The 22,204-nt window shown below is 41.7% G+C and overlaps 1 protein-coding gene across 12 annotated transcripts in view; it reads left to right on the top strand.

Moving 5' to 3' along the window:
• NF1 (neurofibromin 1) overlaps positions 1 to 22,204 on the top strand; it is a 1,956,660-nt gene that overhangs the window by 77,321 nt on the left and 1,857,135 nt on the right. The gene's annotated exons all lie outside the window — the stretch shown is intronic.

Raw genomic sequence — 22,204 nt, 5'->3', positions numbered from 1 at the left:
TAACCGTATCAATTCATTTAATGCTACAGTACAAAACGTTGTCTGTTAACTTCTACGTTTGCAACTCTCTGGCCTTGTATTCACTTCCATAAGATTACATTTTGCTCCAGTGGCCACCTATCTACAAAAATAGGCAACACTCATCTCTGTTTAACACTTACCTTTGTTGAAAGTACCAGTCATCAAATCTTTTATGGAAGGCCTTAAGAGAGTGAATCCACCTCGAGCTCCACCGACACCTACATGGAATCTTAATATTGTTCTCACAAGACTTATGGGTCCACCATTTGAGACATTACATAATTTTGCCCTCCAATTCCTGTCTAGGAAGGTCGCTCGTTTTCTTTTTTGATTTTCCAAAACCTTTATTGAAGGTAAACACTGTTCAACACTGCATGGAGCCTACAACCCTGGCTGGGCCGGCAGCGTAGGGGTCAACAAGGACAGCAGTTTTACCAGTGCATGAGTACACAGCAAGCCACCTACAACCCCCTCGGCCAGCCGCGTCAGATTAAACATTGCACAAGAAACTGATCAAGTTGTGGGGAGTCCTACCGGCCATGTGAAGTTTAAGACAATATAGTGTAATCAAGAGCTTGCTAATTCAATGACCTGGGCCCCAGAGGGATACAGCTAACGTATGGGGTAAAGTGGTGCGGTCGTTCCCCCGCAGGGGTGTCGGTCTCTAGACGACTCGTGTAGTCCTTGGTGCCCCGCTGTGACCAATAACCTATGTGTGCGTGGATGAGAACAAGGCCAGGGTGGCCTTGAGAAAGGGAAGTGAACAGTAACAATAAATTAACAGTAACTGTACAGGTCGTGGCGTGGCATGTGGTGTGAGGCGTCTCACGCGTTCCAATGAGGGAGGGGGCATCTGGTGGGGGGGTTGGTCGATAGTCATGGTGCCTGGGACCACCCATGAGGGCGGAAGGTCGCTCTTTTAATTGCCATCACTTCATTTATCTTGTTCGTGAGCACCAGGCACTAACTTTAGAGGAACCCTTTATCCAACTACACAGCGTTTGGGTGGTTCTCCGTACCAGCCCAAAATTCCTTCCAAAGGTTGTCTCCCCTTTCTACTTTAACCAATCCGTTGGAGTTAACTGCGTTGTATATTCCTCAACCCGATTCATTTGCAGTATTAATGAATTAGATGTTAAAAGGGCTGAATGTATTACATTTACCGAACAAAGTTTTGTTGATGCCCGTGAGCGCTATTATCACTCGAAAAAATTCTTAGAAGAAACACAACTTGCACACATCCTGACCCAACTATCTACCGCACTATATGCCAAGAACAGATGCTTACAAAGTAAGTAGTATGATACATATCTCTCACACACACCCACACCACACACACCCACTACTTAATACTGCACAGTAGTTTACAAATATACATAAGGTTGGTGGAAATAACTTTAGGCAGCATAATATTTATCCCCTAAATGATCATGGCCCTCCAAAAATCACATGTCCCCTCCCACCCCCCGAAGTACAATACAGCACATAACACCATAGGGGGTGTACAGCAGGCCAAAGTTGACACACTTAAAGACCAGAATTGCATGTCAAAATACCTCAGTCCATCACTAATTTTAGTACCTATAATTCATCTACAATTATTAGTGAAATGAAGCAATGCAACTGTCATCATTGTCATCATTATCTTTATTCGGCTATGCATTATCCATAAAAGCACAAACATTACTCATAATCACATACATAGTCCATCATCATTAAAATAGAAACTCCACATCAAAACTAATCAATTAAAATATTACTAAATTATCCATAACTTGATATTATCAGCAATGTTAAAGTGACAGTGTGCAAAGTGCAAATATTTCACAGAAGAGCAGCTAAAAAAGGCAAATCCTTAAATCTCAGAAAGGTTACCGTTAGCAGCATTAAATGAAGGTGCAAGTGTGCATAATACAAAATATAAATACAAGCAATACAAAATCCAAAAATGCATATTGTACAGCCTAATCCAGCAGTCATTAATTCATAGAAAGATGTGAGCGGATGGCCATTTTCAAGAAAGTGCACACTCTGTATGTTATATCATCATCTTTAAGCTGGAGAATGATTTTGTATGCATCCTTAAAATCCGTTGTGCCCTTTGCCCTGAAAAACGGTATCAATAACTGCGTACTATATTTTTGATAAAAAGAACAAAAAAACAAAGTGTAACGTAGACTGTTTCCCTAAGTTACCACATGGGCACACCAAGTTCTCAATATTAGGTTGATAACCTAAGGGGAAGCACAACAGATACTTTATTGAGCCCGATCTAAGACGAAACAGAAGGCTTCGCTCCCAGCGAGTAATATCTCTTAAGAGAGAACTAGTAGGAGAGCATAATGGGGATCCGCCCTCGCCTGTCATTGGAATATATTGTTTCACAGATACTTTGGCGGATTCCTGGGCATATCTCGCATCCCCGTAATATTGATATAGAACTTTACGGATAATCTTTCCGTCAATTCCATCTAGTTGCTCAGGATTATTAAAAATATGCTCTAGATTAACCGCAGTCAAGTTTGCCCGTACTTGAGCCAGCCAAGGGATGTCACCGCCCTTCTCACATTTTAGACAATCTGCCAAAATCTCCCTTGTTAATAGGGCTGCTGGATTTTTCCAAACCTTTAGCCAAAATAAAACAGGGCGTGACCTAATGTAATCTTCCAAGTATGGCATTCTTAACTCGTTATGGCATACAAAGGTGGACAATGAAATTGGTAGGCCCAAAAGCCTCCTACAAAATCTGTTTTCTTCGGCCTGGACGCTTTTCAAATTTGTATGGCCCCAAATTTCAGCCCCCATAGGTCATGATTGGTACGCATTGTGTCCTATAGATTTTAAGTAGGGACAGTACCACCTCAATTCTTTTCGGTTGGGGGAGATTTATTACTGAGTTTATGGCTCTTGAAAATTTAGTCCGTCCATAAGCCGAATGTGGTGTCCAGGACCCATTGTCAGAAAATTGTATGCCCAAATATGGGAAAGTGCGAGTGTATGTCAAAGAATCAGGGCCCAAGGTAATCGTATTAATGAAACGTTTCTTAGGGCCACAACACATTGCACAAATTAAAAAAAATCTTATTTAAAGATCCAAATTATTCATAAAAACTGCAAATCCCATAACTAAAATTCTCAAGGCATTAGGTGTTCGGCCCATTAAAACAGCGTCATCTGCGTATAGTTAGGCGGGCAGTTTGTTACCATTAATTATAGGGACATAGGTGGTTTGGTTAGACAGGACGTTATGAAGTTCATTAATATATAAAATAAATAAGAGTGGGGCGAGAACGCACCCTTGTCTAACGCCTCTCCCAACCACTATGTCTCCTGACACTGCCCCATCCATACTTATCCTTACCCGGGCCCTTAAGTCCCTGTGGAGATATGCTAAAAAATACACCAAATCTTTATCCAACCCATAATCTAGAAGGCATTGCCAGAGCCTAGATCTATTAACAAAATCAAAAGCGGACGAAAGGTCCATAAATGCCAGGTAAAGAGGACTCTGTCGGGCGATAGTGTATTTCCCTATGATTAAATTAAGATTCAAACACTGTTCCACAGTACCCAGATGACTACGGAAACCCAAATGACATTTATTTATTATATTTTCATCCTCTGCCCAAGTTCTGATCTTGTTAAATAGAACTCTCCCCAATATTTTAAGGGTGTTATCGATTAGGGAAATGGGTCTGTAACAGCTTGGGTTCGATCTATCTCCTTTTTTTAAAAATGGGGATAATTACAGATGTGGACCATGTATTTGGGATTTTTGTTGTGATTAAATTGTTAAAAACGTTAAGTAGCAGAGGAGCCCAGAACTCTGGCCTTGATTTTATAAGGTCAATAGGCAGCCCATCCGGGCCTGGGGCTTTATTTCCCGCACTCTGGAATATTGCCTCCTCGACCTCAATCAAAGAGATTTGAATTTGGGTAGGCATAACGTTTTCCAAAGTATCTTCGTATTGGGGTGGGGAGGCATATATTTTCGAGAAATGAGCAACCCACACTTCACTAGTTGTATTGCAGCTTAGGGGGGTAGATATATTCCCAAAAGCTCTCAGGGACTTAGTGGCAGACCAAAATTTTTTTGTTTTGTTAAGATGGGCAGCACAGGCCAAGTTATTCCAATACCCTTTTAAGACCATGTCTCGCCTTAATTTTATTACACTTTTATAATTGTGCCTTAGGGTTCTGATAAGAGTGGGGTCTCTAGGGGAAGCTGATAAAGCTGCTCTGAGATCCCTATTAGCCCTAGAACAGGTGTTATCAAACCACCAAGGGTCAGATTTGTGTAGGGCTGTAGGTCTGGAAATCAGTTCCTTAATACCTGCACATAATACTTGGAAATTAACATTCTCTGTGGGGAATTAGTTTCACTCTACCACCTGAAGCGATGCTGACCCATATTGATAAACCCCCTGAAGGTCTGCCATGTTTAGGATTAGGGGAAATAGTATTAAAACACTCATACCCTTCGAGATACAGCTCTTTAGTTGCCCAGGTTTCTTGGAACATAAGGATGTCGAATGTGTATCATATTTGCCCAATCTTCTATATTTAATTTTGAGGCCAGACCTGCCACATTCCAACTCAACACCTTCAATATTGAGTCAGAGCAATCAATTAATTGGGTAATTTCCACCCCAGGGCTGGTATTAGAAGTCTTCTTGGCTACCGCATGGACCAATCCAGTAATTTGAGTTTTGGGTGCGAGTCAATCAAGGGTGTCTAAGTCAGAAATAGCTAAAAAACTATTAGCCGACTGATGAGCCGGGCTGAGGAGTGGACACTGTATAGATGGCGGTTTATAGAAGAAAGCAAGGGGTAATGCACAGATGTTTGTAAAGGAAAGGCAGTTGGTCTCTTTAACTGCTAATATGGATTCAACGGTCCTAGGCCGGGAAAATTTGATAACAATGCAATCACCCCTGATAGTTTCGCTGCAGGTCCCACCCAGCCTACCCTTCGTACCATTAAAATTTCATGTATATCAGACCTCCTGTACCCTTTGTGTATAGCCAACCAGTCCACACATTTATTCCGCTGTTGTTCCCAGGACTCTGGTGTATTTTTCTCTAGTGGTGGTACCCCTGCAAGGGTTAGCACATATGGGCAGGATACAGGGGGTACATTTAAAACATCCTTGTTTGGTTCTACATGCCCCCTGGAGCCACTGTCAGTGATGCTCGTGCTAACTATCGGACCATCTTGGGAATCATCAAGGTTTACATTTTGATTATTGGCAAATCGAGTGTATGGCTTAGGGGCTAGGGGGTTTCTCGTTTTATTATTAGAGTCAAGGGGGACAGGCAACAACTTTACAATTTGGGGCACTTGTCGAGCCAGTTTCACATTCTGAGGTGGATTTTCCAAGGTGCTAACCTGTCGAGCTGTGGTGTGTTTCTCTTCTGGTACTTTTTGGATGTCTGGGGTTTTGTCATTATGGGCAAACGTAACGCTATTACCCCAGCACGCAAAATTACATCCATAGACCCAACGTTGGAGCGGGTGGTAAATAGGGTCAGCACCGAGATCGAGCTGAAGGAAAGAAGATTGTCCCTGGGCCCCATAAAAACCCAATGTGAAGCACAAACTGAAATAAGCGATCCAGAGGTACTGACACAGAGAATTACTGGACATTCCCCTCAAACCCCTACTGGAGAGAATACGCCGGGCTTGGCTCCATAGGATCAACTGCAAATTTTTTAAGCATTGCAAATATGTGCGCATATTATCAAGTCAAGAATAACTTTATTTGGGCCGGAGAACCATAAAAAGATTAAGGTACAGTACATACACAATTCACTATAAAAAGTTGGTCTCAATGCAAATTTTACTCATGGTGCTTTCTGATTGCTCTAGAGCCTCATATGTAATTAGCTACTGCAATACAGATTTCAACCGTAGTCAAAGACTGTAAAAAAATTAAAACCATCAATATACGAGCAAGGGCTTAGTAATGGGAGCAGAAATGTAGTTTTCTCTGATTTATACAATGTAAAAAATAATATAAAGTGCATAGTGCTTTGCACGTAGGTATTATCACATGCTTGTTTGACCGCCCTCCTTGGCGAGAAAATGCCAGCAGAAAATGTAAAGTGCATAAACGGAACCTGGTTAGATAAAACCGAAACTCAATCTTAATAGAAAAAGATACATAAAATTGTGCAGGGGCAGGAGGCAATATCGTCATGTTGGTAACTAATAACCCTATTGCCCCTGGAGCAGTGCGCCTCCTTGATAATACCTCTGGCATTCAGGGGAATTTCTTCAGGGCTTTCAAAAAAGTATTCCAGACCATTCTCATGGTATTTCCTCCTTAAATATTGAAACCATGGAATCTTTAAAACATTGTCGAATTTTAGGCGGTCTTTAATACCATCAGGTGAAAAAGTTAAATCCCCAGAGGACAATACAGTCGTCTATAAATTCTAGGGCAAGTTCCGTGTGGCAGAATAGGGTAGGAATGCCTTTCGGGAGCATCAGTAGCCTTTTTATAAATGTATTTTCGATTACTACAAGCTGTTGGCTTTTAGCGTAGCCCCAAACCCCAGCTCCATACGTGGCAATAAAGAGACATTTGGCTCTATAAAGGGTAATCCGTTCCTTCACAGGCTTATGCCCCAATTTACAAGCAAAACGGAATAGTGCATCCATTGCCCTACTTGTCTGCTGTGCTCCTAAGTTTAAAAGTGGTTTTCATCTCAACTGACTATCAAAAAGATTGCCCAAGTATGAGAAATTACTGACCTTTTCTATCTCCGTTCCCTGCTCAATAAAAGTTTTGGGTTTAGTGGTTTTAGGTCTGCATAACATTGTATATGATTTTATAAAATTAACTTTTAAATCAAGCGAGGTTATAAAATCGGTAAAAGCATCGAGATTTCTGCAACTCATAGCTGTCCTTGCTAATAAAACAGTCTCATCTGCATAAGATAAAACTTGATAAAAATGCCTCCAACCCATTTGTATAAATGAAAAACAGGAAGGGGGCTAGGATGCATCCTTGCCTGACTCCCTCCCTAGAAATAATTGGGTGTGTTTTTTTTCCCCTTTACTGCCATATCTTATTTTGACTGAGGTACCGGAGGGAAGCCTGCGAAGCAGGGTTACTAACACTTTTTCCACACCCATACCTTCCAACATAGCCCATAATTTATCTCGGTTGACAGTATCAAAAGCACTAGATAGTTCCATGAAGGCCAGATGGATAGAACTCTTCATGGACCTTACGTGCTTATTAATAATTTGAGAAAAATTGAGACATTGTTTAGTTGTACCCCACCCTCTCCTAAAGCCATATTGAGTATTGGACATAATCCCATTTTCTAATGCCCAATCTTCCAAGCATTCAAGGAGGACCCTGCCCAAAACCTTAGCTGTGGCATCTATCAATGAAATGGGCCTTTAGCACGCAGGGTCACTTCTTGCTCCATTTTTAAAGACTGGGACCATTGTTGCGTCCTTCCATGGTGAGGGCAATGGGCCCATAATAGCTGTTTTGAAGATAACTGTAAGCAAAGGTGCCCAGAGCTAAAGATTATTTTTTAAAGAGGTCAAGGGGCACCCTATCGATGCCGAGGGCTTTCATACAAATGCCCTGTGAGAGAGCAACCTCCACCTTGTTCACTGTAATAGATGGACTTAGTTCTGTGGCTAAAGTTAGGTCAATGACTGTTTACCCCGTTTCATCCTCTGGCCCCTTATGTAAGGGATTAAAAATGCCTGCAAAATAGGCTTCCCATGTTTCTCCTAGGATCCGTGAGTCCATCTGCCTCACCTCTTCGGTAAACAAAGGGTGATAAATGATTTCCCAGAATGTTTTAGAATCTTTGAGTGAGCCTGCTTGATCCAGGTCCTCCCACGCCATCTTCCTTAATTCCTTTTTCAAATCTTCAATCACCCTTTTATAGTTACCCCTTGTGGCTTTGATTAGCGCCCTATCACATGGGTATTACGTAGTGCACTTTTTAATTCCTTGCGGGCTATGGAACATTCTGTATTGAACCATTGCACCTCAAGTGGTTGCTTTTGGGTGACCTCCCTGGTCAGCCTCTGCGCTACTTCTCGGCAAAACAGCTCGAACGCCCGAACCACTTCTGCTGGGGAAGAATCAAACTGTAAACATCTGCCTATTAGGTTATAATTACTTACAGTATCTCCCTCAAATTTTACCAGGTTTACATGTCCCCAGTTCAGCCTACATCCTTTGTTCGGGTTAAAAGGGATTGGGCGATTATCACCACATCCTCTATTTAGTTGCACAGACCTTTAGACACAGCTAAAGAAAGGGGCGTGGCCTCTATTAATGTGAAGATGCAGCATGGGGTGCTTGTAAACAACAAGCATTTGAAATTCAATAGGTCTCGCATTTTAGAAGCTTTGACTTATGGGTATTGCAAATGACAATGCCTTTTATTATTGCAGGTTTTTTAAACCCAGATAATAGGGTTTGTCATTTTCAAAGCCAACGTCTCTAAATCTCGCAATTGCGAGACCTATTGCATTGCAAATGCTTGTTATAGAGATCTGATTAGTTTCTTCCTTGGCATCCTAACCCCTTAGGAGGCCAACATTAACTTTTAGGAATTGCACATTCTTTGAATATTAGTTATCTTCATCCAGAAGATTATTCTTGAAAAAGGAATTGAGCTTGGGACAGATTATCAATTTATGGAATATACGTTTGCGTTTCATTTGCGTAGTATAGATTATGGCAATTTATTCTGCCAATGTTAACATATATCGTTTGGTCTGATGAGAATAAAGACGATAACAACTCTGGGTCCTATCTCATCAGGATGCAACTTGAAATCCAGATCATACGCCCTGACGTCTCATGCTTGTTGAATTGGCCTGCGAGATTACCAATTTTCAGAACTATTTCTTTTGAAATCTGTAAACAATGAGGTGGGTCAGACTTATTGTTGATACAGTCTGCATATTTTACAGAACTTCTTTGCAGCTACCTTAAGTAAGTCCTTTTTACCCTTTGGGAACCTTTGGCGACTTTGATATCGACCACCTAATGTAACCAAGCTGTAAAAGTGAGGTTGGTGGCAGCAATCCTGTCATGGGTTGGTATCTGTTTGGAATTAAGCACTTTTTAATTATCTAGAACCGTGCAAGGGAGGAAAAAAAACTTGGAACACATGTTGTAATATCTTGGTCTAAGACTTGTGTTCAGATTGGTCTACGTGCCATATAACTCATTGGATTTCTGAGTTGCTATAATTGAGGGGATGGAAGTTTCTGACCATTTATGGTTATCCCCCGTCCTTATGTTCCCTTTTTTGGTTTATAACTTCTTGAATTACAGTAACTCATTATTCCTCTAATAACTAGTATATCTTTTCTGGAAAACAAACTGGCTCTGCAGTTTTTCCTTTCTTTGTTCCTTCCAGTATTTGACATCCATTTAGTGTGATAGTATTAGTTAAATTTACTGACTACTTAAGTGTTAATTTAGGAAATTGGAGATCCTTAAACAAAGTAGCTTAACTTCCTAGTTGAAATATTCTATGTATAGGTAATAACTATGATCTTGAAACTCCAATTTTAAGTTTTCTAATATTACTCACTATGTTTCCCTTACACTTTTTTCTATTTTTGTAGAAATATTATTCCTACTCGTTTTTTTTTTTTTTTGCCTTGGTCTCCTACAATAGATTGACATTTCTAACATTCAATTCTCCTAAAGCGACCCCACCTCAGCTTACTCCAATTATGATTCAGAATGCCATATTGTGCTTTACGCCTAAGAGCTCTTTCCACCTCTTCTGTTTCCGAAAGTAGTAGTGCTGGATTGCTTTAATAATTTCTCGCAGGCAGCTATCCTTATTCTCAGGATTTTGTCTATTATTTAAATAGCCTATACATTTGATGCGTACACTCTGCGAGAATCCACCACAAGGTATCCCAAATCAATATAGTTGGGCATTGTACTTATTTAAACTGTGGTTTGAGCTAGTGCTAACCACGCCTTCGATTCTGAGATGCAAAGGAACAGTCTGGTTGAGAGTCTATCTCTTTTGTTCCACCCTGACAAATGTAGGAAGACCACAATGGTCAACCTTACCTATTGTGATTTGAAAGATTCCCAACGAACGCTCTCAGTCCAGAACACTGTCATTGAGTGGGAAGGCATAATTCAGATACGAATGTTGTTGTTTTTTTTCCTGAGCCCCAAAGTATAACCTGCAAGGTTTTCTGTTACAGCCTTTCCACATATCTAGCTTAATTAAACTGGATTATTATAGCCTTTTCTGACATCCTTAATTTCTATATCAACTCGTGTAAACTATTGCTTTTGTTGGCATTTGGCCCAAAAATGCCCTTTCATGTAAAAGCCTTCCATTTTGGCTTTAGTTACTAGTTATGTGCCATATTGATTTGTTTACATTTAAGATAGTGCTGAACGTCTCCTGATGAATTTACTTGTACAGCATGGTTACTTATTTTGCCCTAACAAACTGAAAAGAAATAGCTGCTTGACTGATCTATCATGCTAAAGAAAGTTTTTTGCCTCAATTTACGTAAAATGTGTCTCTTGATGAAGCATATTATCTTCATTTTACCGTGGAAAACTCATAATAAGCTTGTCCCTGGTTTTGTTGTGAGGAGCCAAAATAAACCTTGCGAAGTGTGGTTTCCCTACAGAACAGTTCTCTTCATCCAGAGGATTATTCTTGAAGGAATTGAGCTTGGGACATCTGATCATTACGTATAGGATATACATCTTTTTCTGATACATGATTTTCTAAGCCTGAGGTCATTCATTTTTTGTCCAAGGAAATAACAAGCGTTGTTCTGGTCTTTTAGGGGTTTAGCTCAAAAGGATCCATTTGGAGTAGTTAAATCTGAGTCACCGGTTTTGCAATTTTTAGCTTCGAGAACAGTAACATTTAAACATCCACTTCATGGGTAATGAGCAATTTTAAAATATTTCTGCTTGCTTGATTCTCTGTGGTTTCCCAGAGGTACAAGACCATATTCTATCTTTGTAGACTTTTATGTAGCATAAAATAAGTGTTACTATGTGCTGCCTGTGCCGCTTTCTGTAACTCTTTGAAATGTTTGAAGACCTAAGTCATAACGATTGTTGAATTCTTTTTGGCTTTGGTTACTTCCATGGCTTTAAATGTAGACAAGATTTCCTTCATCTTCACAAGAGCATTTGTAACACTTATTAGACAGTCTTCATTATTCAACCTATCAATCAATCAAGGATTTACAAAGCGCAGTAAATCACCTATGAGGGTCTTATGGCGATAAAGTTCCTAACCTAACTGCTTCGTGGTGATCTGTTCAATCGAACAGCCAGTTCTTTGGCCCTTTCCTGAATTGCCGGAGGATGAGGCGGTCCTGAGGTGCAGGGAAAGGTGCCAGGTATGAGATGGAGCATACTTCACTGTTGCTTTGGTGGATCCTGGGGGTGTCTGCAATGGAGAGGGACACGCATCGTAGATATCGTAGGTGTCTGGTGGGTTGGTGGAAGGTCCTTCGTTGCGCTGGGCTTTGGGTGCGTGGGTCAACATCTTGAAGTGTCCTCTCTTCTGGATAGGGAGCCAGTGTACCTTCTTGAGAAAGGGTGTGATGTGGATCCGTCTGGGGAGGTCGAGAAGGAGTCTTGCAGCTGAGGTTTGTATTGCCAGTAGTTTCTTCAGGAGGCATGCGGCGATTCCTACACAGTGTGTTCCCGTAGTCCAGCCTGCTAGTGAAGAGTGCCTGAGTGAAGGTCCTTCTGGTGTTGACTGGGAGCCACCTGAAGATCTTGCTGAGCATGCGTAGGGTGTTTAAGCAGGAGGACCAGACTGAGTGTACCTGTTTCTTCATGGATTGCTTGCTGTTCAAGATGATGCTGAGGTCTTGGGCGTGGGCTGTCGGGGTGGGCCGAGATCATTAGGCCACCATGTGTCATTCCATGGTGAGGTGTTGTTTCCAAAGTTGTTATCCATCAAGTTGGTATCTTTCCTCATACATCTGTAGAAGTTGGCTCTTGTGGCGGAGGAGTCTTCTGAGAGCGAGAGGATGAGCTGGATGACGTTGGGTCTGCTATCTGATGGTGTTGTGTTAAAGAGGATGGGGCTGAGGGACGATCCTTGTGGGATGATCTTATTGGGTTCCCGAGGTGAACGGTGGGAGACTGATTTGCTGGTTTCTTACAGTGGGGTATGAAGTGATCCATTTTATGTTAATGTTATGTTAATTTGTAAGGCGCAACAGGTACCCAAAAAGGGTTTCCCGGTGCCAACTAGGAAGGATCAGAAGGAAGGGAATGATTATTGATTAAACAGCCAAGTTTTTAGGCTTTTACGAAAATTCGCATATATAGTTTCATTGCGAAGCGGAGCAGGGAGAGAGTCCCACAAAGTGGGGCCTAAGTAGGCAAATGATCGACCGCCCATACGTGACAGTCTAATTCTAGGTACAGAGAACTTTGCCTGAGTGGCAGAGCGGAGCGCACGTGAGGGCAAGTAGGGGTGAACCAGAGCCGGCAGGTATTGAGGGGCAGCTCCAGATTTGATTTTGAACATGTAGCTCAGGGCTTTGAACTTAATTCGGCTTTCCACCCTGAACCAATGAAGGTCATGCAGAGAGCCTGCGATTGAGGCAGTTGTGGGAACCTGACAGATCAGTCTAGAGGCAGAGTTGTGGACTACCTGTAACCTGCGTGTTACCTCCTTTTTGCCCCCAAATAGAGGATGTTGCCGCAGTCCAGACTTGAGGTGACAAGAGCTTAGACCACGGTCCTCTAGGTAGAGCTGGGAAGCAACCAGATAATCTTTTTGAGCCATTTCTGTATGGTAAAACAAGTTGCAGCCACCTTTACTGCTTGGTTTTTCATAGATAATAAGTCGTCTATGATAAAGCCTAGGTTGCGAATATGGCAAGAAGGTTGAGGAAAAGCACCCATTTCAATGGGCCAATGTTGGGGGCCCCAAAGGTCTTTATTCTTCCCCAGGATCAGGACCTCAGCGTTCTCCCCATTGAGTTTAAGAAAATTAGCATGCATCCCAGATGGAATATTACGCAGACCTAGCTGCAGAGCAGATGTCACAAATGCTTTCTCAGCAGAGAGGGAGAAGATAATCTGGGTGTCATCCGCATAGGAGAACAAGGACAACCCAGCCTCTTCTACAATGTTGGCTAAAGATCTGACATACACATTGAACAATAAAGGGCTTAAAATAGAGTCCTGAGGTACCCCATAGGGGGAAACATGCTTATTGGAACAGGCAGCTGGAGAAAAGACCTGGAACGTGCGATCCGTAAGAAAAGAAATAAGCCAATTAAGTGTTGGTCCAGTAATACCCAAGGATCGCAAGACCTCCACTAACATGGTATGAGAGACCGTGTCAAACGCTGCGCTTAAGTCAAGTAGTATGAGGGCTACCCTAGCTCCTGAATTTAGAAGGTGTTGCAGCCTTTCAGTGAGTCCAAGGAGTGTTTCGGTTGGAAACAGTCTCTAAAGCCTGACTGTGATGGATGTAGAAATTTGGGTGATTCGACAAATTGGGCTAGTTGAGAATGTATTTGCTTTTCAAGGATTTTTGAAAAAGACGGAAGCAATTAAATAGGCCGGTAGTTGGAATGCTGGTCAGGATCAGCATTGGCCTTCTTTAAAAGAGGAAGCACCATTGCGTGCTTCCATTCTAGAGGAACTGTTGCTTCCTGTAGGGAGGCATTCAGAAGTTCCATGATTATCAGGAGTGAAGGTGTCTCAAGCTGTTGAAGCACCGAGATTGGAAGAAAATCACAAGGTGAACCAGATTTAATGCTATCTAAAATCTGTTTGAAGGAGTTCATATCCATTGGGGACCAGGATTCAAGTGTAACCCTATATTCTGATGCCTCTTTGTCTTGGTAAGAGATGGTACTGGCTGCAGGAGAAAATGAAGATGTTTGGAGGAGGTTATCCGGTTTCCTGTCCTTCATTTCAGAATCTATTTTATCCATCTGAGGGTATCTACCCAGATACCAATGTGGTGGAGTCTGTTGATCAAAATGTGATCTGAGACGGTCTTGAAGATGGCTGTCGGGTCCAGGAGGATGATGACTGTTTTGCCTTGGTCTAGGAGGGCCCTGATGTAATCGGTGGCTCTGATCAGGGCTGTCTCTGTGCTGTGGTTGGCTCGAAATCTGGATTGAGAGGGGTCCAGGAGGTTGTTGTGTTCCAGGTGTTCGTGAGTTGCTGGTTGATTGCCTTCTTGAACGTTTGCTGGAAAGGGGAGCAGGGAGATGGACTGGTAATTCTTCAAGAGGTGCCTCACTTCAGCGTGTTTCCAGTCCTCTGGGAAAGAGGCCGAGATGATGGAGGTGTTCAGGACTTTCTTGAGTTTGTAGCTAATTGTCTTGCTCCGAAGGTTGAAGATGTTGCCGGACAGGGGTTCATGGGCGCTACCGAGTGCACGGAGTTCATGATGGAGATTGTGGCTTGAGTTGTGAGAAGTTCCCAATGGGTGAGCAGATATTCGGGGGTGTGCAGGCTGGTGCTTTCTGTGGTCAGGGTTTGAAGTGTTCGTAGATGAACAATCTTGTTGTGGAAAAGTATGCCAGGGTGCCACACAATTCATGGGAGGGGGTGATGTCATTGTCTGTGGCTGCGGGGTTGGAGAACTCCATGATGGCAAAGAGTTCCTTGCTGCAGTTTGTGCTGACTTCTATGTGGTCTGCTAGGGCATTCTTTTTCTAGACATTTCTCCAAGCCTCCCTTCCTGTACAACTAGAGAATGTGTTGTAGTGTCTCACTGACTTTATGTGAATTTCTTTTTCTATTCTTTCTTCTAGTTTTCTATTTTTTCTTCCAGTTCTTCTTCCACTAAGCACCCATTATTGGGGTGAGATTGAGTCCAGGTGTTCCCAGGCTCCAATGCAGTGCAATATATATTCCCATATACTGGAAGCTGAGCCTGCTAACAGCAAGGCGGCATTGCCAGTCAACCATCTCCCATAAATGGGTCCAGAAGTGATTTTGACCAATTAACATTTTAGGTTGGAGGTCTCCCCATAGATTTCTAATTTGAGTCTAGCGAGGTCATTTCATGTGCCAACACATAGTAGAATGTGTCATTGGCATAAAGTTATCATTCCAGCCCTCTTCGATAAAAGTGTAAACCATATATCTTGGGGAGGGGATGTAGCCTTCCGGCTAGAGCAGTCAACCTCGAAGCTGGGGAACCGGCTTCGAGTCTCGGTATAGACGCTCAACATCCTGTGATTCTGGGCAAATCATTCAATTTCCCCGTGCCTAACAAACATGAATGTGTCCATCTGTAACAAAAGTGGTGCTCATGTAAAGCGTTCTGATACCCGATATTTTCGGGTCTAGTCCGTTCTATATAAAACTAAAAAAAAAAAAAAAACACATCACACCCCCGCCACTTCAGGGTTCGAGCACCAAGCTTAATAGGGGCGGCCAAAGGGGGCCACCATGCCTGGTCCCTTTGCATATCGGAAAGGGAGGAGAGGGGGCCGTTCACCTTCACTTGCTCGTGAGGGGGTGGATGGGTGCATAGTATTTTCACACAGGAGATGAAGCTATGCAGCGGAGTACATCATACAAAAACAACGTTCTCTATTAACGGAGAACTGCACAGCACACACACGTGCTCATTTGTGATTGCCACCATTTCCTTCTTTGTGAGTTTGTTTTGAATTCCTCTTTTTAGCACTATAACCTACCCAATATATGTATTTATTTTAGCTGTGGCCTGTTCTACAAAGGATAATATAATCACATTCCTTCTTTCCCCTCTTGGCCCTTTACGTAACCCTCGATTGAGTTAAGAAACGCTACTAATGTGAAACTTACATGGAGTCTAGGGATGTGTTAGATTTCAGCAATTTATTTCGAGACTGCGTGAGCGCTACATCACTTACGGTCATGACGTCACAGGCTCGAGGGCAATGTGGGCTGGGGCCCTTTAGCCCGAGCCGAGCCTCATAAGTAGCACCGAATCGTCGTGCCTGTTTTGACCACCACTTAACTTTTATTCGAGCCAAAAAGACGCTGGCCGTTTCCCCGGATCCGTTTGTCCTTTTCACAAGGGAAAGAGTCGGCAATAACAGATATAAAATGGACCACAGCTCATTGGGGTCGTCCACGAACACTAGGGCCTTTGTTTCAGCTGCATCGCACATTCTTCTAAGGTCACGCATCAGGCCCTTGCTTGTGGCTGAGATGCAGAACTTCACAGAATGACCGTGATGGCGTTTGGATCGGCAATCTGCGCATCATTGGTTCGCCGCTAAGGTCACAGTGGACTCCTCTTGCTATAAGTAGAGATGGCTAGTGCGAATCGAAGAGTCATTTGTTTTTACCTTAATTTTGGTAATCGACTAGAAATGTATTTTTAGACCTGGAAGCGTGTGTGTTTATTTGCTGGTGTTTTCGCTGTAGTTTGTGTTTAATCGTTTTCTTCTGTGTGTTACTCGGTTTCGACAGCAGATTTGTTTGTTGTCTGAGAAGAAAACGTCTTAAAAGTAATTGCATTAATTACTTTGATATCTATGATTCACGAGTTCCTATTTGATGTAATGTGAATCATGAATTTCTTTTTCTCAATTTGAAAGTTTTCCAAGACCAGTAAACTAGTGCTTTTGCAAACTTTGGCAGAAAGGAGATTGGGAAGGAGCGAAGAAAGGGGAACATGAAAAAGCTTTCGCATTGCAGCCCCTTTACATGCGGTGAATTGTTACCAGTTCTTTAAAATAATAAAAACGGTGGTCTTTGTTTCCACCCAGAGGAGGAGTATTCTCTCACCTCAGGCTATTGCCACTATGGTGTAATATTGCTCTTTCCAGGAAGTGCCTCCATTGGTGTACATAACAGACTTTTTACACCTGAAACTCAACTTAGTTATTAGGCTGTTTGTCACATTCACTTCTTTAACTCATACATGCAATATAGACCAAAGCATTCATTTTTGCCCCTTTTTCTGATCTCTGGAAAATACAGTGATGCTGGCATTACGTGATAAACGGGATTTGTGCATGCAGCGCACACATTCGTCATTGTGAAATGCTGTGTTTACATGCGTTAGCACATTAATGTCAATTATTGGCTTTGCTAATTCTTATGTCAGGAAGCTGGTTCTGGCACTCGTTGATGCCTCCCAGAATAGCACGAACAGTGTCTCAAAATCAGTGTAAAGTATTTTGCCCAAGTATTTAAACTGAAATAAGTTTAAGCTCCTTAAAAATGCTTACATCAAATGTATCCCCAAAAATTCCAGTGCATGTTTCAAATGCTTCGCAAAAGCACAAGCAGAATCTTATGATGTGCTGAAACATGTTGACGAAATATTTTGTCTATTTGTTGTAGTGAAGTGTCCGCTATAGGCGTAGTATTAGGTGATTTGATTTTCAGGGATACAGGAGTAAGTGATAGGCCACCACTAGAATGGTGCTTGCATGCTCTCTGTGACTCCAGTTGTGAGGGTGCCAGTGATTAAACTGTGACCACCTCTGTCCATGAGTTTTGCCAGGGTCTGTGAGGAACATTTCCCCTTTTAGGTCTGGCTTGACAGCACAGCTGTCGTTGTACCTTTTACAATAAACAGCAAAAAAGTTCAGTCAGGAGTACTGTTGAGAGGGACTGCGGCTCCCCCCATATGTTGGTTGCGCCGAGTACAGATATTGATTGGACAGAATTTGTGCCTATCTGCTTAAAAAGAGTGGTTTTATTGCCTTGTGGAATGCTTCTACTCAACACAGCTGGACTGAGTTGGTTATACTTGCAAGCCATTGATCAGGCTAATTGCCGTATCTGTGTATTATGTTACATCAAAGGTAGTAGTCCAGACTACCTGTGAAAAGCATATTTAAAAGTCAATAGGACTTCAAGGGTAGATTGCCATTACACTATCTTAAAGCTTGTAGACCGGTATTTTACTGAGGATGATCTTTCAGATTGCCTAAGTAGTAAAACGGTTCTCTGATGGTTACCCCCTTAACAATCCCTAATGGTTGAATATTTGCACTTTGATAATCCTTGTTATGCCATTTTAGGAACTTTTTTATTTTGCCAGCGGTAATTTTGTACTTGTGAATAATTTTATGACTATATGCAAACAGTTGCCTTGTGAAAAAGCTTCTGCAAAATACAGTTGGCCCGAGTTGGTTATGGTGGTAAGCCAGTGAGAAAGTGTATATACCAGATTAGTCCATTAGAAGTAGTTATTGGGTCTAATCACTTTACTATGCATATTTACAACAAATCCTCCATTTAGTGGATTTGCACTTTAATAATCCTTGTGAACACTCTCAGGATAGGGTTGTACATAGTTTTGCCAATTTTAGTTTTGGGTAGTAATATATATTGTTCTGGCTAGCCTGCCACTTCCTTGTGGGAAAGGCTATGCAGAATTCAGTAGTCTAGAGTTGGTAATGTGGTCAAGCCAGTAATAAAGGCTAAATGCCTCATTGGTTCTTTGAAAAAATGTCAGACACTGAAGGTCTGATATGTTTATTATGAAAAGTTACGACAAAGCAGTACACCGACTAATTTATTGTGTACAACATTTAGCGCCAATAGGCCTTTAAGCATGTATTGTTATTAAATCGTGGTAAGAAACAAGTTCAATGCCTTCTTGGCCTAATTTGGTTAATGTGAAATACATTTATTAAAGGCAAAAGGCCTTTAAATGTGGATTGTTATTACAGTGTGTTGAACTGTGTTGACTGGTATTTTGTTACCTTTAATCCCACTGATAATCTGAATGAGCAAGGGATTTGGTTACCCCCTCAGGAGTGGGGGGGATTAAAACTGACACGCACACACTCGCGTCTCTTTCTCTCGCGTCTCTTTCTCTCGCGTCTCTTTCTCTCGCGTCTCTTTCTCTCGCGTCTCTTTCTCTCGCGTCTCTTTCTCTCGCGTCTCTCTTTCTCTCGCGTCTCTCTTTCTCTCGCGTCTCTCTTTCTCTCGCGTCTCTCTTTCTCTCGCGTCTTTCTCTCGCGTCTCTCTTTCTCTCGCGTCTTTCTCTCGCGTCTTTCTCTCGCGTCTCTCTCTTTCTCTCGCGTCTCTCTCTTTCTCTCGCGTCTCTCTCTTTCTCTCGCGTCTCTCTCTTTCTCTCGCGTCTCTCTTTCTCTCGCGTCTCTCTTTCTCTCGCGTCTCTCTTTCTCTCGCGTCTCTCGCTCTCGCGTCTCTCGCTCTTTCTCGCGTCTCTCTCTTTGTTTTTTTTGTATTGTCATCTGTCACCAAGTGTTGTTCTTATTCTGTGTTGCACCATTACAGGATACTGCATAGGGCAGTCGGTTAGTTCATTCCTGCCATTGGCCCTATTGCCCTGTGAGTAATAGCATTTAGCCTTGTGCACATCTGCCTAAAGTTGAGTGTGTATCATTGTCTGGGTTGGTGTCCAGTCCTATAGTTTCCTAATATTCCTTTAAAGAGCCATTCCCTTTGCTTTCTCTTTTTAGGTCAAGACCTCTTGTATATACTTTAGTATATATTTATATGTGTATGTACTTTGTGGGCTCTGGAGATCAGCCCTAGGACTTGTACGCTTCCGCTTAGGGACTTTTTTTCTGTTCAACTGCCTCTATTTAACTGTCTTGATAGAAAACGACCATTAGAGGTCACAAAAATACCAGAATTGCTTTCTGCTGAGGGACTTTCTTTTTAAAAACTTTTTCTGGCAACTGCCTCTATTTAACTTTCCTGATAGAAAACGACCAGCAGAGGTCAGTAAAATACCAGAACCACGTTAACATTCTCTAGATTCCAGTACATAGAAATTGTCTTCCACGAGCACCCGTAGACAATAATTTTTTTAAAAAATATTGTATTTTCAGTGATACGACCACCAAAGGCCCTGATTTTATATTAAAACCGAATTTTGGATTATACCATTTCCTGCTGAAAGGCAATATATCTCTCCATGTGTTCCCATAACTGGCATGTCACACAGTTTGGTGCTTACTTTCCCTCAATGTTATAGAACAGTAGATGTTTCAATACCCAGGCTAATGTGCTGCATAGCTAAATACATATAAGGTCCCAAAGGCAAGACCGATTGCATTGCAAATGCTTGTTTTAGCATCCTGCAACTCCTCAAAGTCCTACAGGACTGCTAGTTTTCCTCTCATTAAATTTGCGGTATGCTGCATGCTGTGCGGCCACTATTTACAAACTGGATGGCTATCCTTATCCTGTATAATTGTTTTACCATTTCAAAACGGCTGCCCTGTTTTGAAGAATTTTGTTGGCAATCTTGGCCTAAAACAACAGTGATGGCCTATACACTTTAACATTCAAAGAGGGCTACTCTGTGCATTGCTATCTGTGCCTATCTTGAAATGGTATTGTGTATAGTGTATCATTGTTTTTACTGCTCCAAGATGGCCAGTGCATTCCTTTCAAAAGTGGCAACTACATTGGAACTTTAAAATGATGATTTACTAAGTACCATACCCTTGCAAGACTGCCTCCTGCAAATATACATATTTATTTTTGTGTATATTGCAAACGTGCCTGCCAATGTAAGGTGGCAGCAGGTTTTCTTTTTTCTACATTTATTATTTTAATTTATGTTTCATATAAATATTTTATTGCAGATGTTTAAGTGGGTAAATGGAAGAAAGAGTGAGTGGATGAATGGATGTTTAAGTATAGGAATGAGTGACAGAGTGCTTGCGTGATTACCCATTTAGTGCCATGACTCAACAGTGACTGGACACTTTCAGTTATATGCCAGACCTATTGTCATTACAAATGCCTGTTCTCCTAATTGCTCTAATTTCATCTTTTCTACTTTTTGCATTCTCTGTTTTTCGTTCTTTTTTCCATGTTCTTTGTTGCCTCTTTTGGACCTTGTAGCCAAGACACTTGGAACATTTTTCTGAACATTTTTCTGAACACTTAGAATAAAATTCTTGAGACACATTGTTGGTCTCACTTATGTTTGGAATCTTGAAAGTAACCGAAAGTTCTGTTTAATCCTAAACTTCTAGCAATCCACTGCCACCTTGAAATAAGTGGTTAGGCATTCGAAATTGGGGAAAAATTAGGGATTTTTAGATAGAAAATAGTAACTTCTTAGATGTAAATTGAATATTTACTAGAGAGTACCGCTCTCTTTAATTTGCACCAGTAGTGGGGGTCCGTGAAAGTGCCATACGATAAACCTCCTAGAGTGCAATGGTTCCTAAAGCTAAATGATATGAGCAGTGATTTCAAAAGCATGCCCAATCCTCGACCGTTCAATGCTCAATGTCACATCCTTGTGACTGTCAGAAAAAAACACCCACTGGAAGTTTTGAACTGTGGGTCAAGGCAAAGCTTGTAACTTTTCACAGTGTTTAATATGTCATATTTCAAATATTGTGAGCATTGTTATTTTGAGGCAAAGTATAGATTTTGTAGATGACTTTCTTGGGTGGGGAGTGCTTCTTTAAAAAATTGGGACCAAATCTCACATTGAACGGTGCTTTTACATTTTTGAAAATAAACGCATGAAATGTAATAAGTGATGCTGAACCCAAATGTACTTTTCTAGGAGGTGAGAACACTTTTTATGGTATGTTTTAACAGCGAAAGGTGTCGCTAGACGATTATGCGAGGATCACTAGAGATTGGCTATGGCTTTCCCCACATGATTAGAGGTTTTGATTGGGTGGAGGTTGTGTGCTTCCACAAAAAATAGTGCTTGACCTCCACACAGCTGTGCTAATTTTGTTTATTTATCCAGCTGCTTGAGCATGAACTTTCAGGGGCACTCACCTGACATTGTAATGGTAATAAAGTGTCTTAGATAACTAGATATTTGGTTGGTTTTTTCCGTCTGGCAGAAGCACAGATGGGAGGGGACAATCATTAACCTACATGTTTTTTTTGGTCTGATTTAACTGTACCTGCCAGACATTTAAAAATGAAATAAAAAATAAAAATCTTTTTAGTGAACTCTCATCCGTTTCAGTATACAGTGTCTCAAACACAGGAGCATTGGCAATACACAGAAATAAATACATTTCAGATCTGCATTACAATATCGCATCATGTACTCTGGTCTTTACCCAGATAGGCATTTTGATAATTGGTACAGCCTAAATTTACCTGGTGACATTCTGTCTATCCACCCTCCCCCTACCCCCTGTACTTTAGACACACCTGTATGCTACCCAGTGGTTCAATTTTTTTCCCACTTTCGTGGACAGCCTCTCCTTTCATAAACTA

This window comes from Triturus cristatus, chromosome 3_2 (genome assembly GCF_964204655.1).
Source record: "Triturus cristatus chromosome 3_2, aTriCri1.1, whole genome shotgun sequence".
Taxonomy (NCBI): domain Eukaryota; kingdom Metazoa; phylum Chordata; class Amphibia; order Caudata; family Salamandridae; genus Triturus; species Triturus cristatus.
Note: the sequence above shows the minus strand (reverse complement) of the source record. Positions and strands in the feature narration are given on the sequence as shown.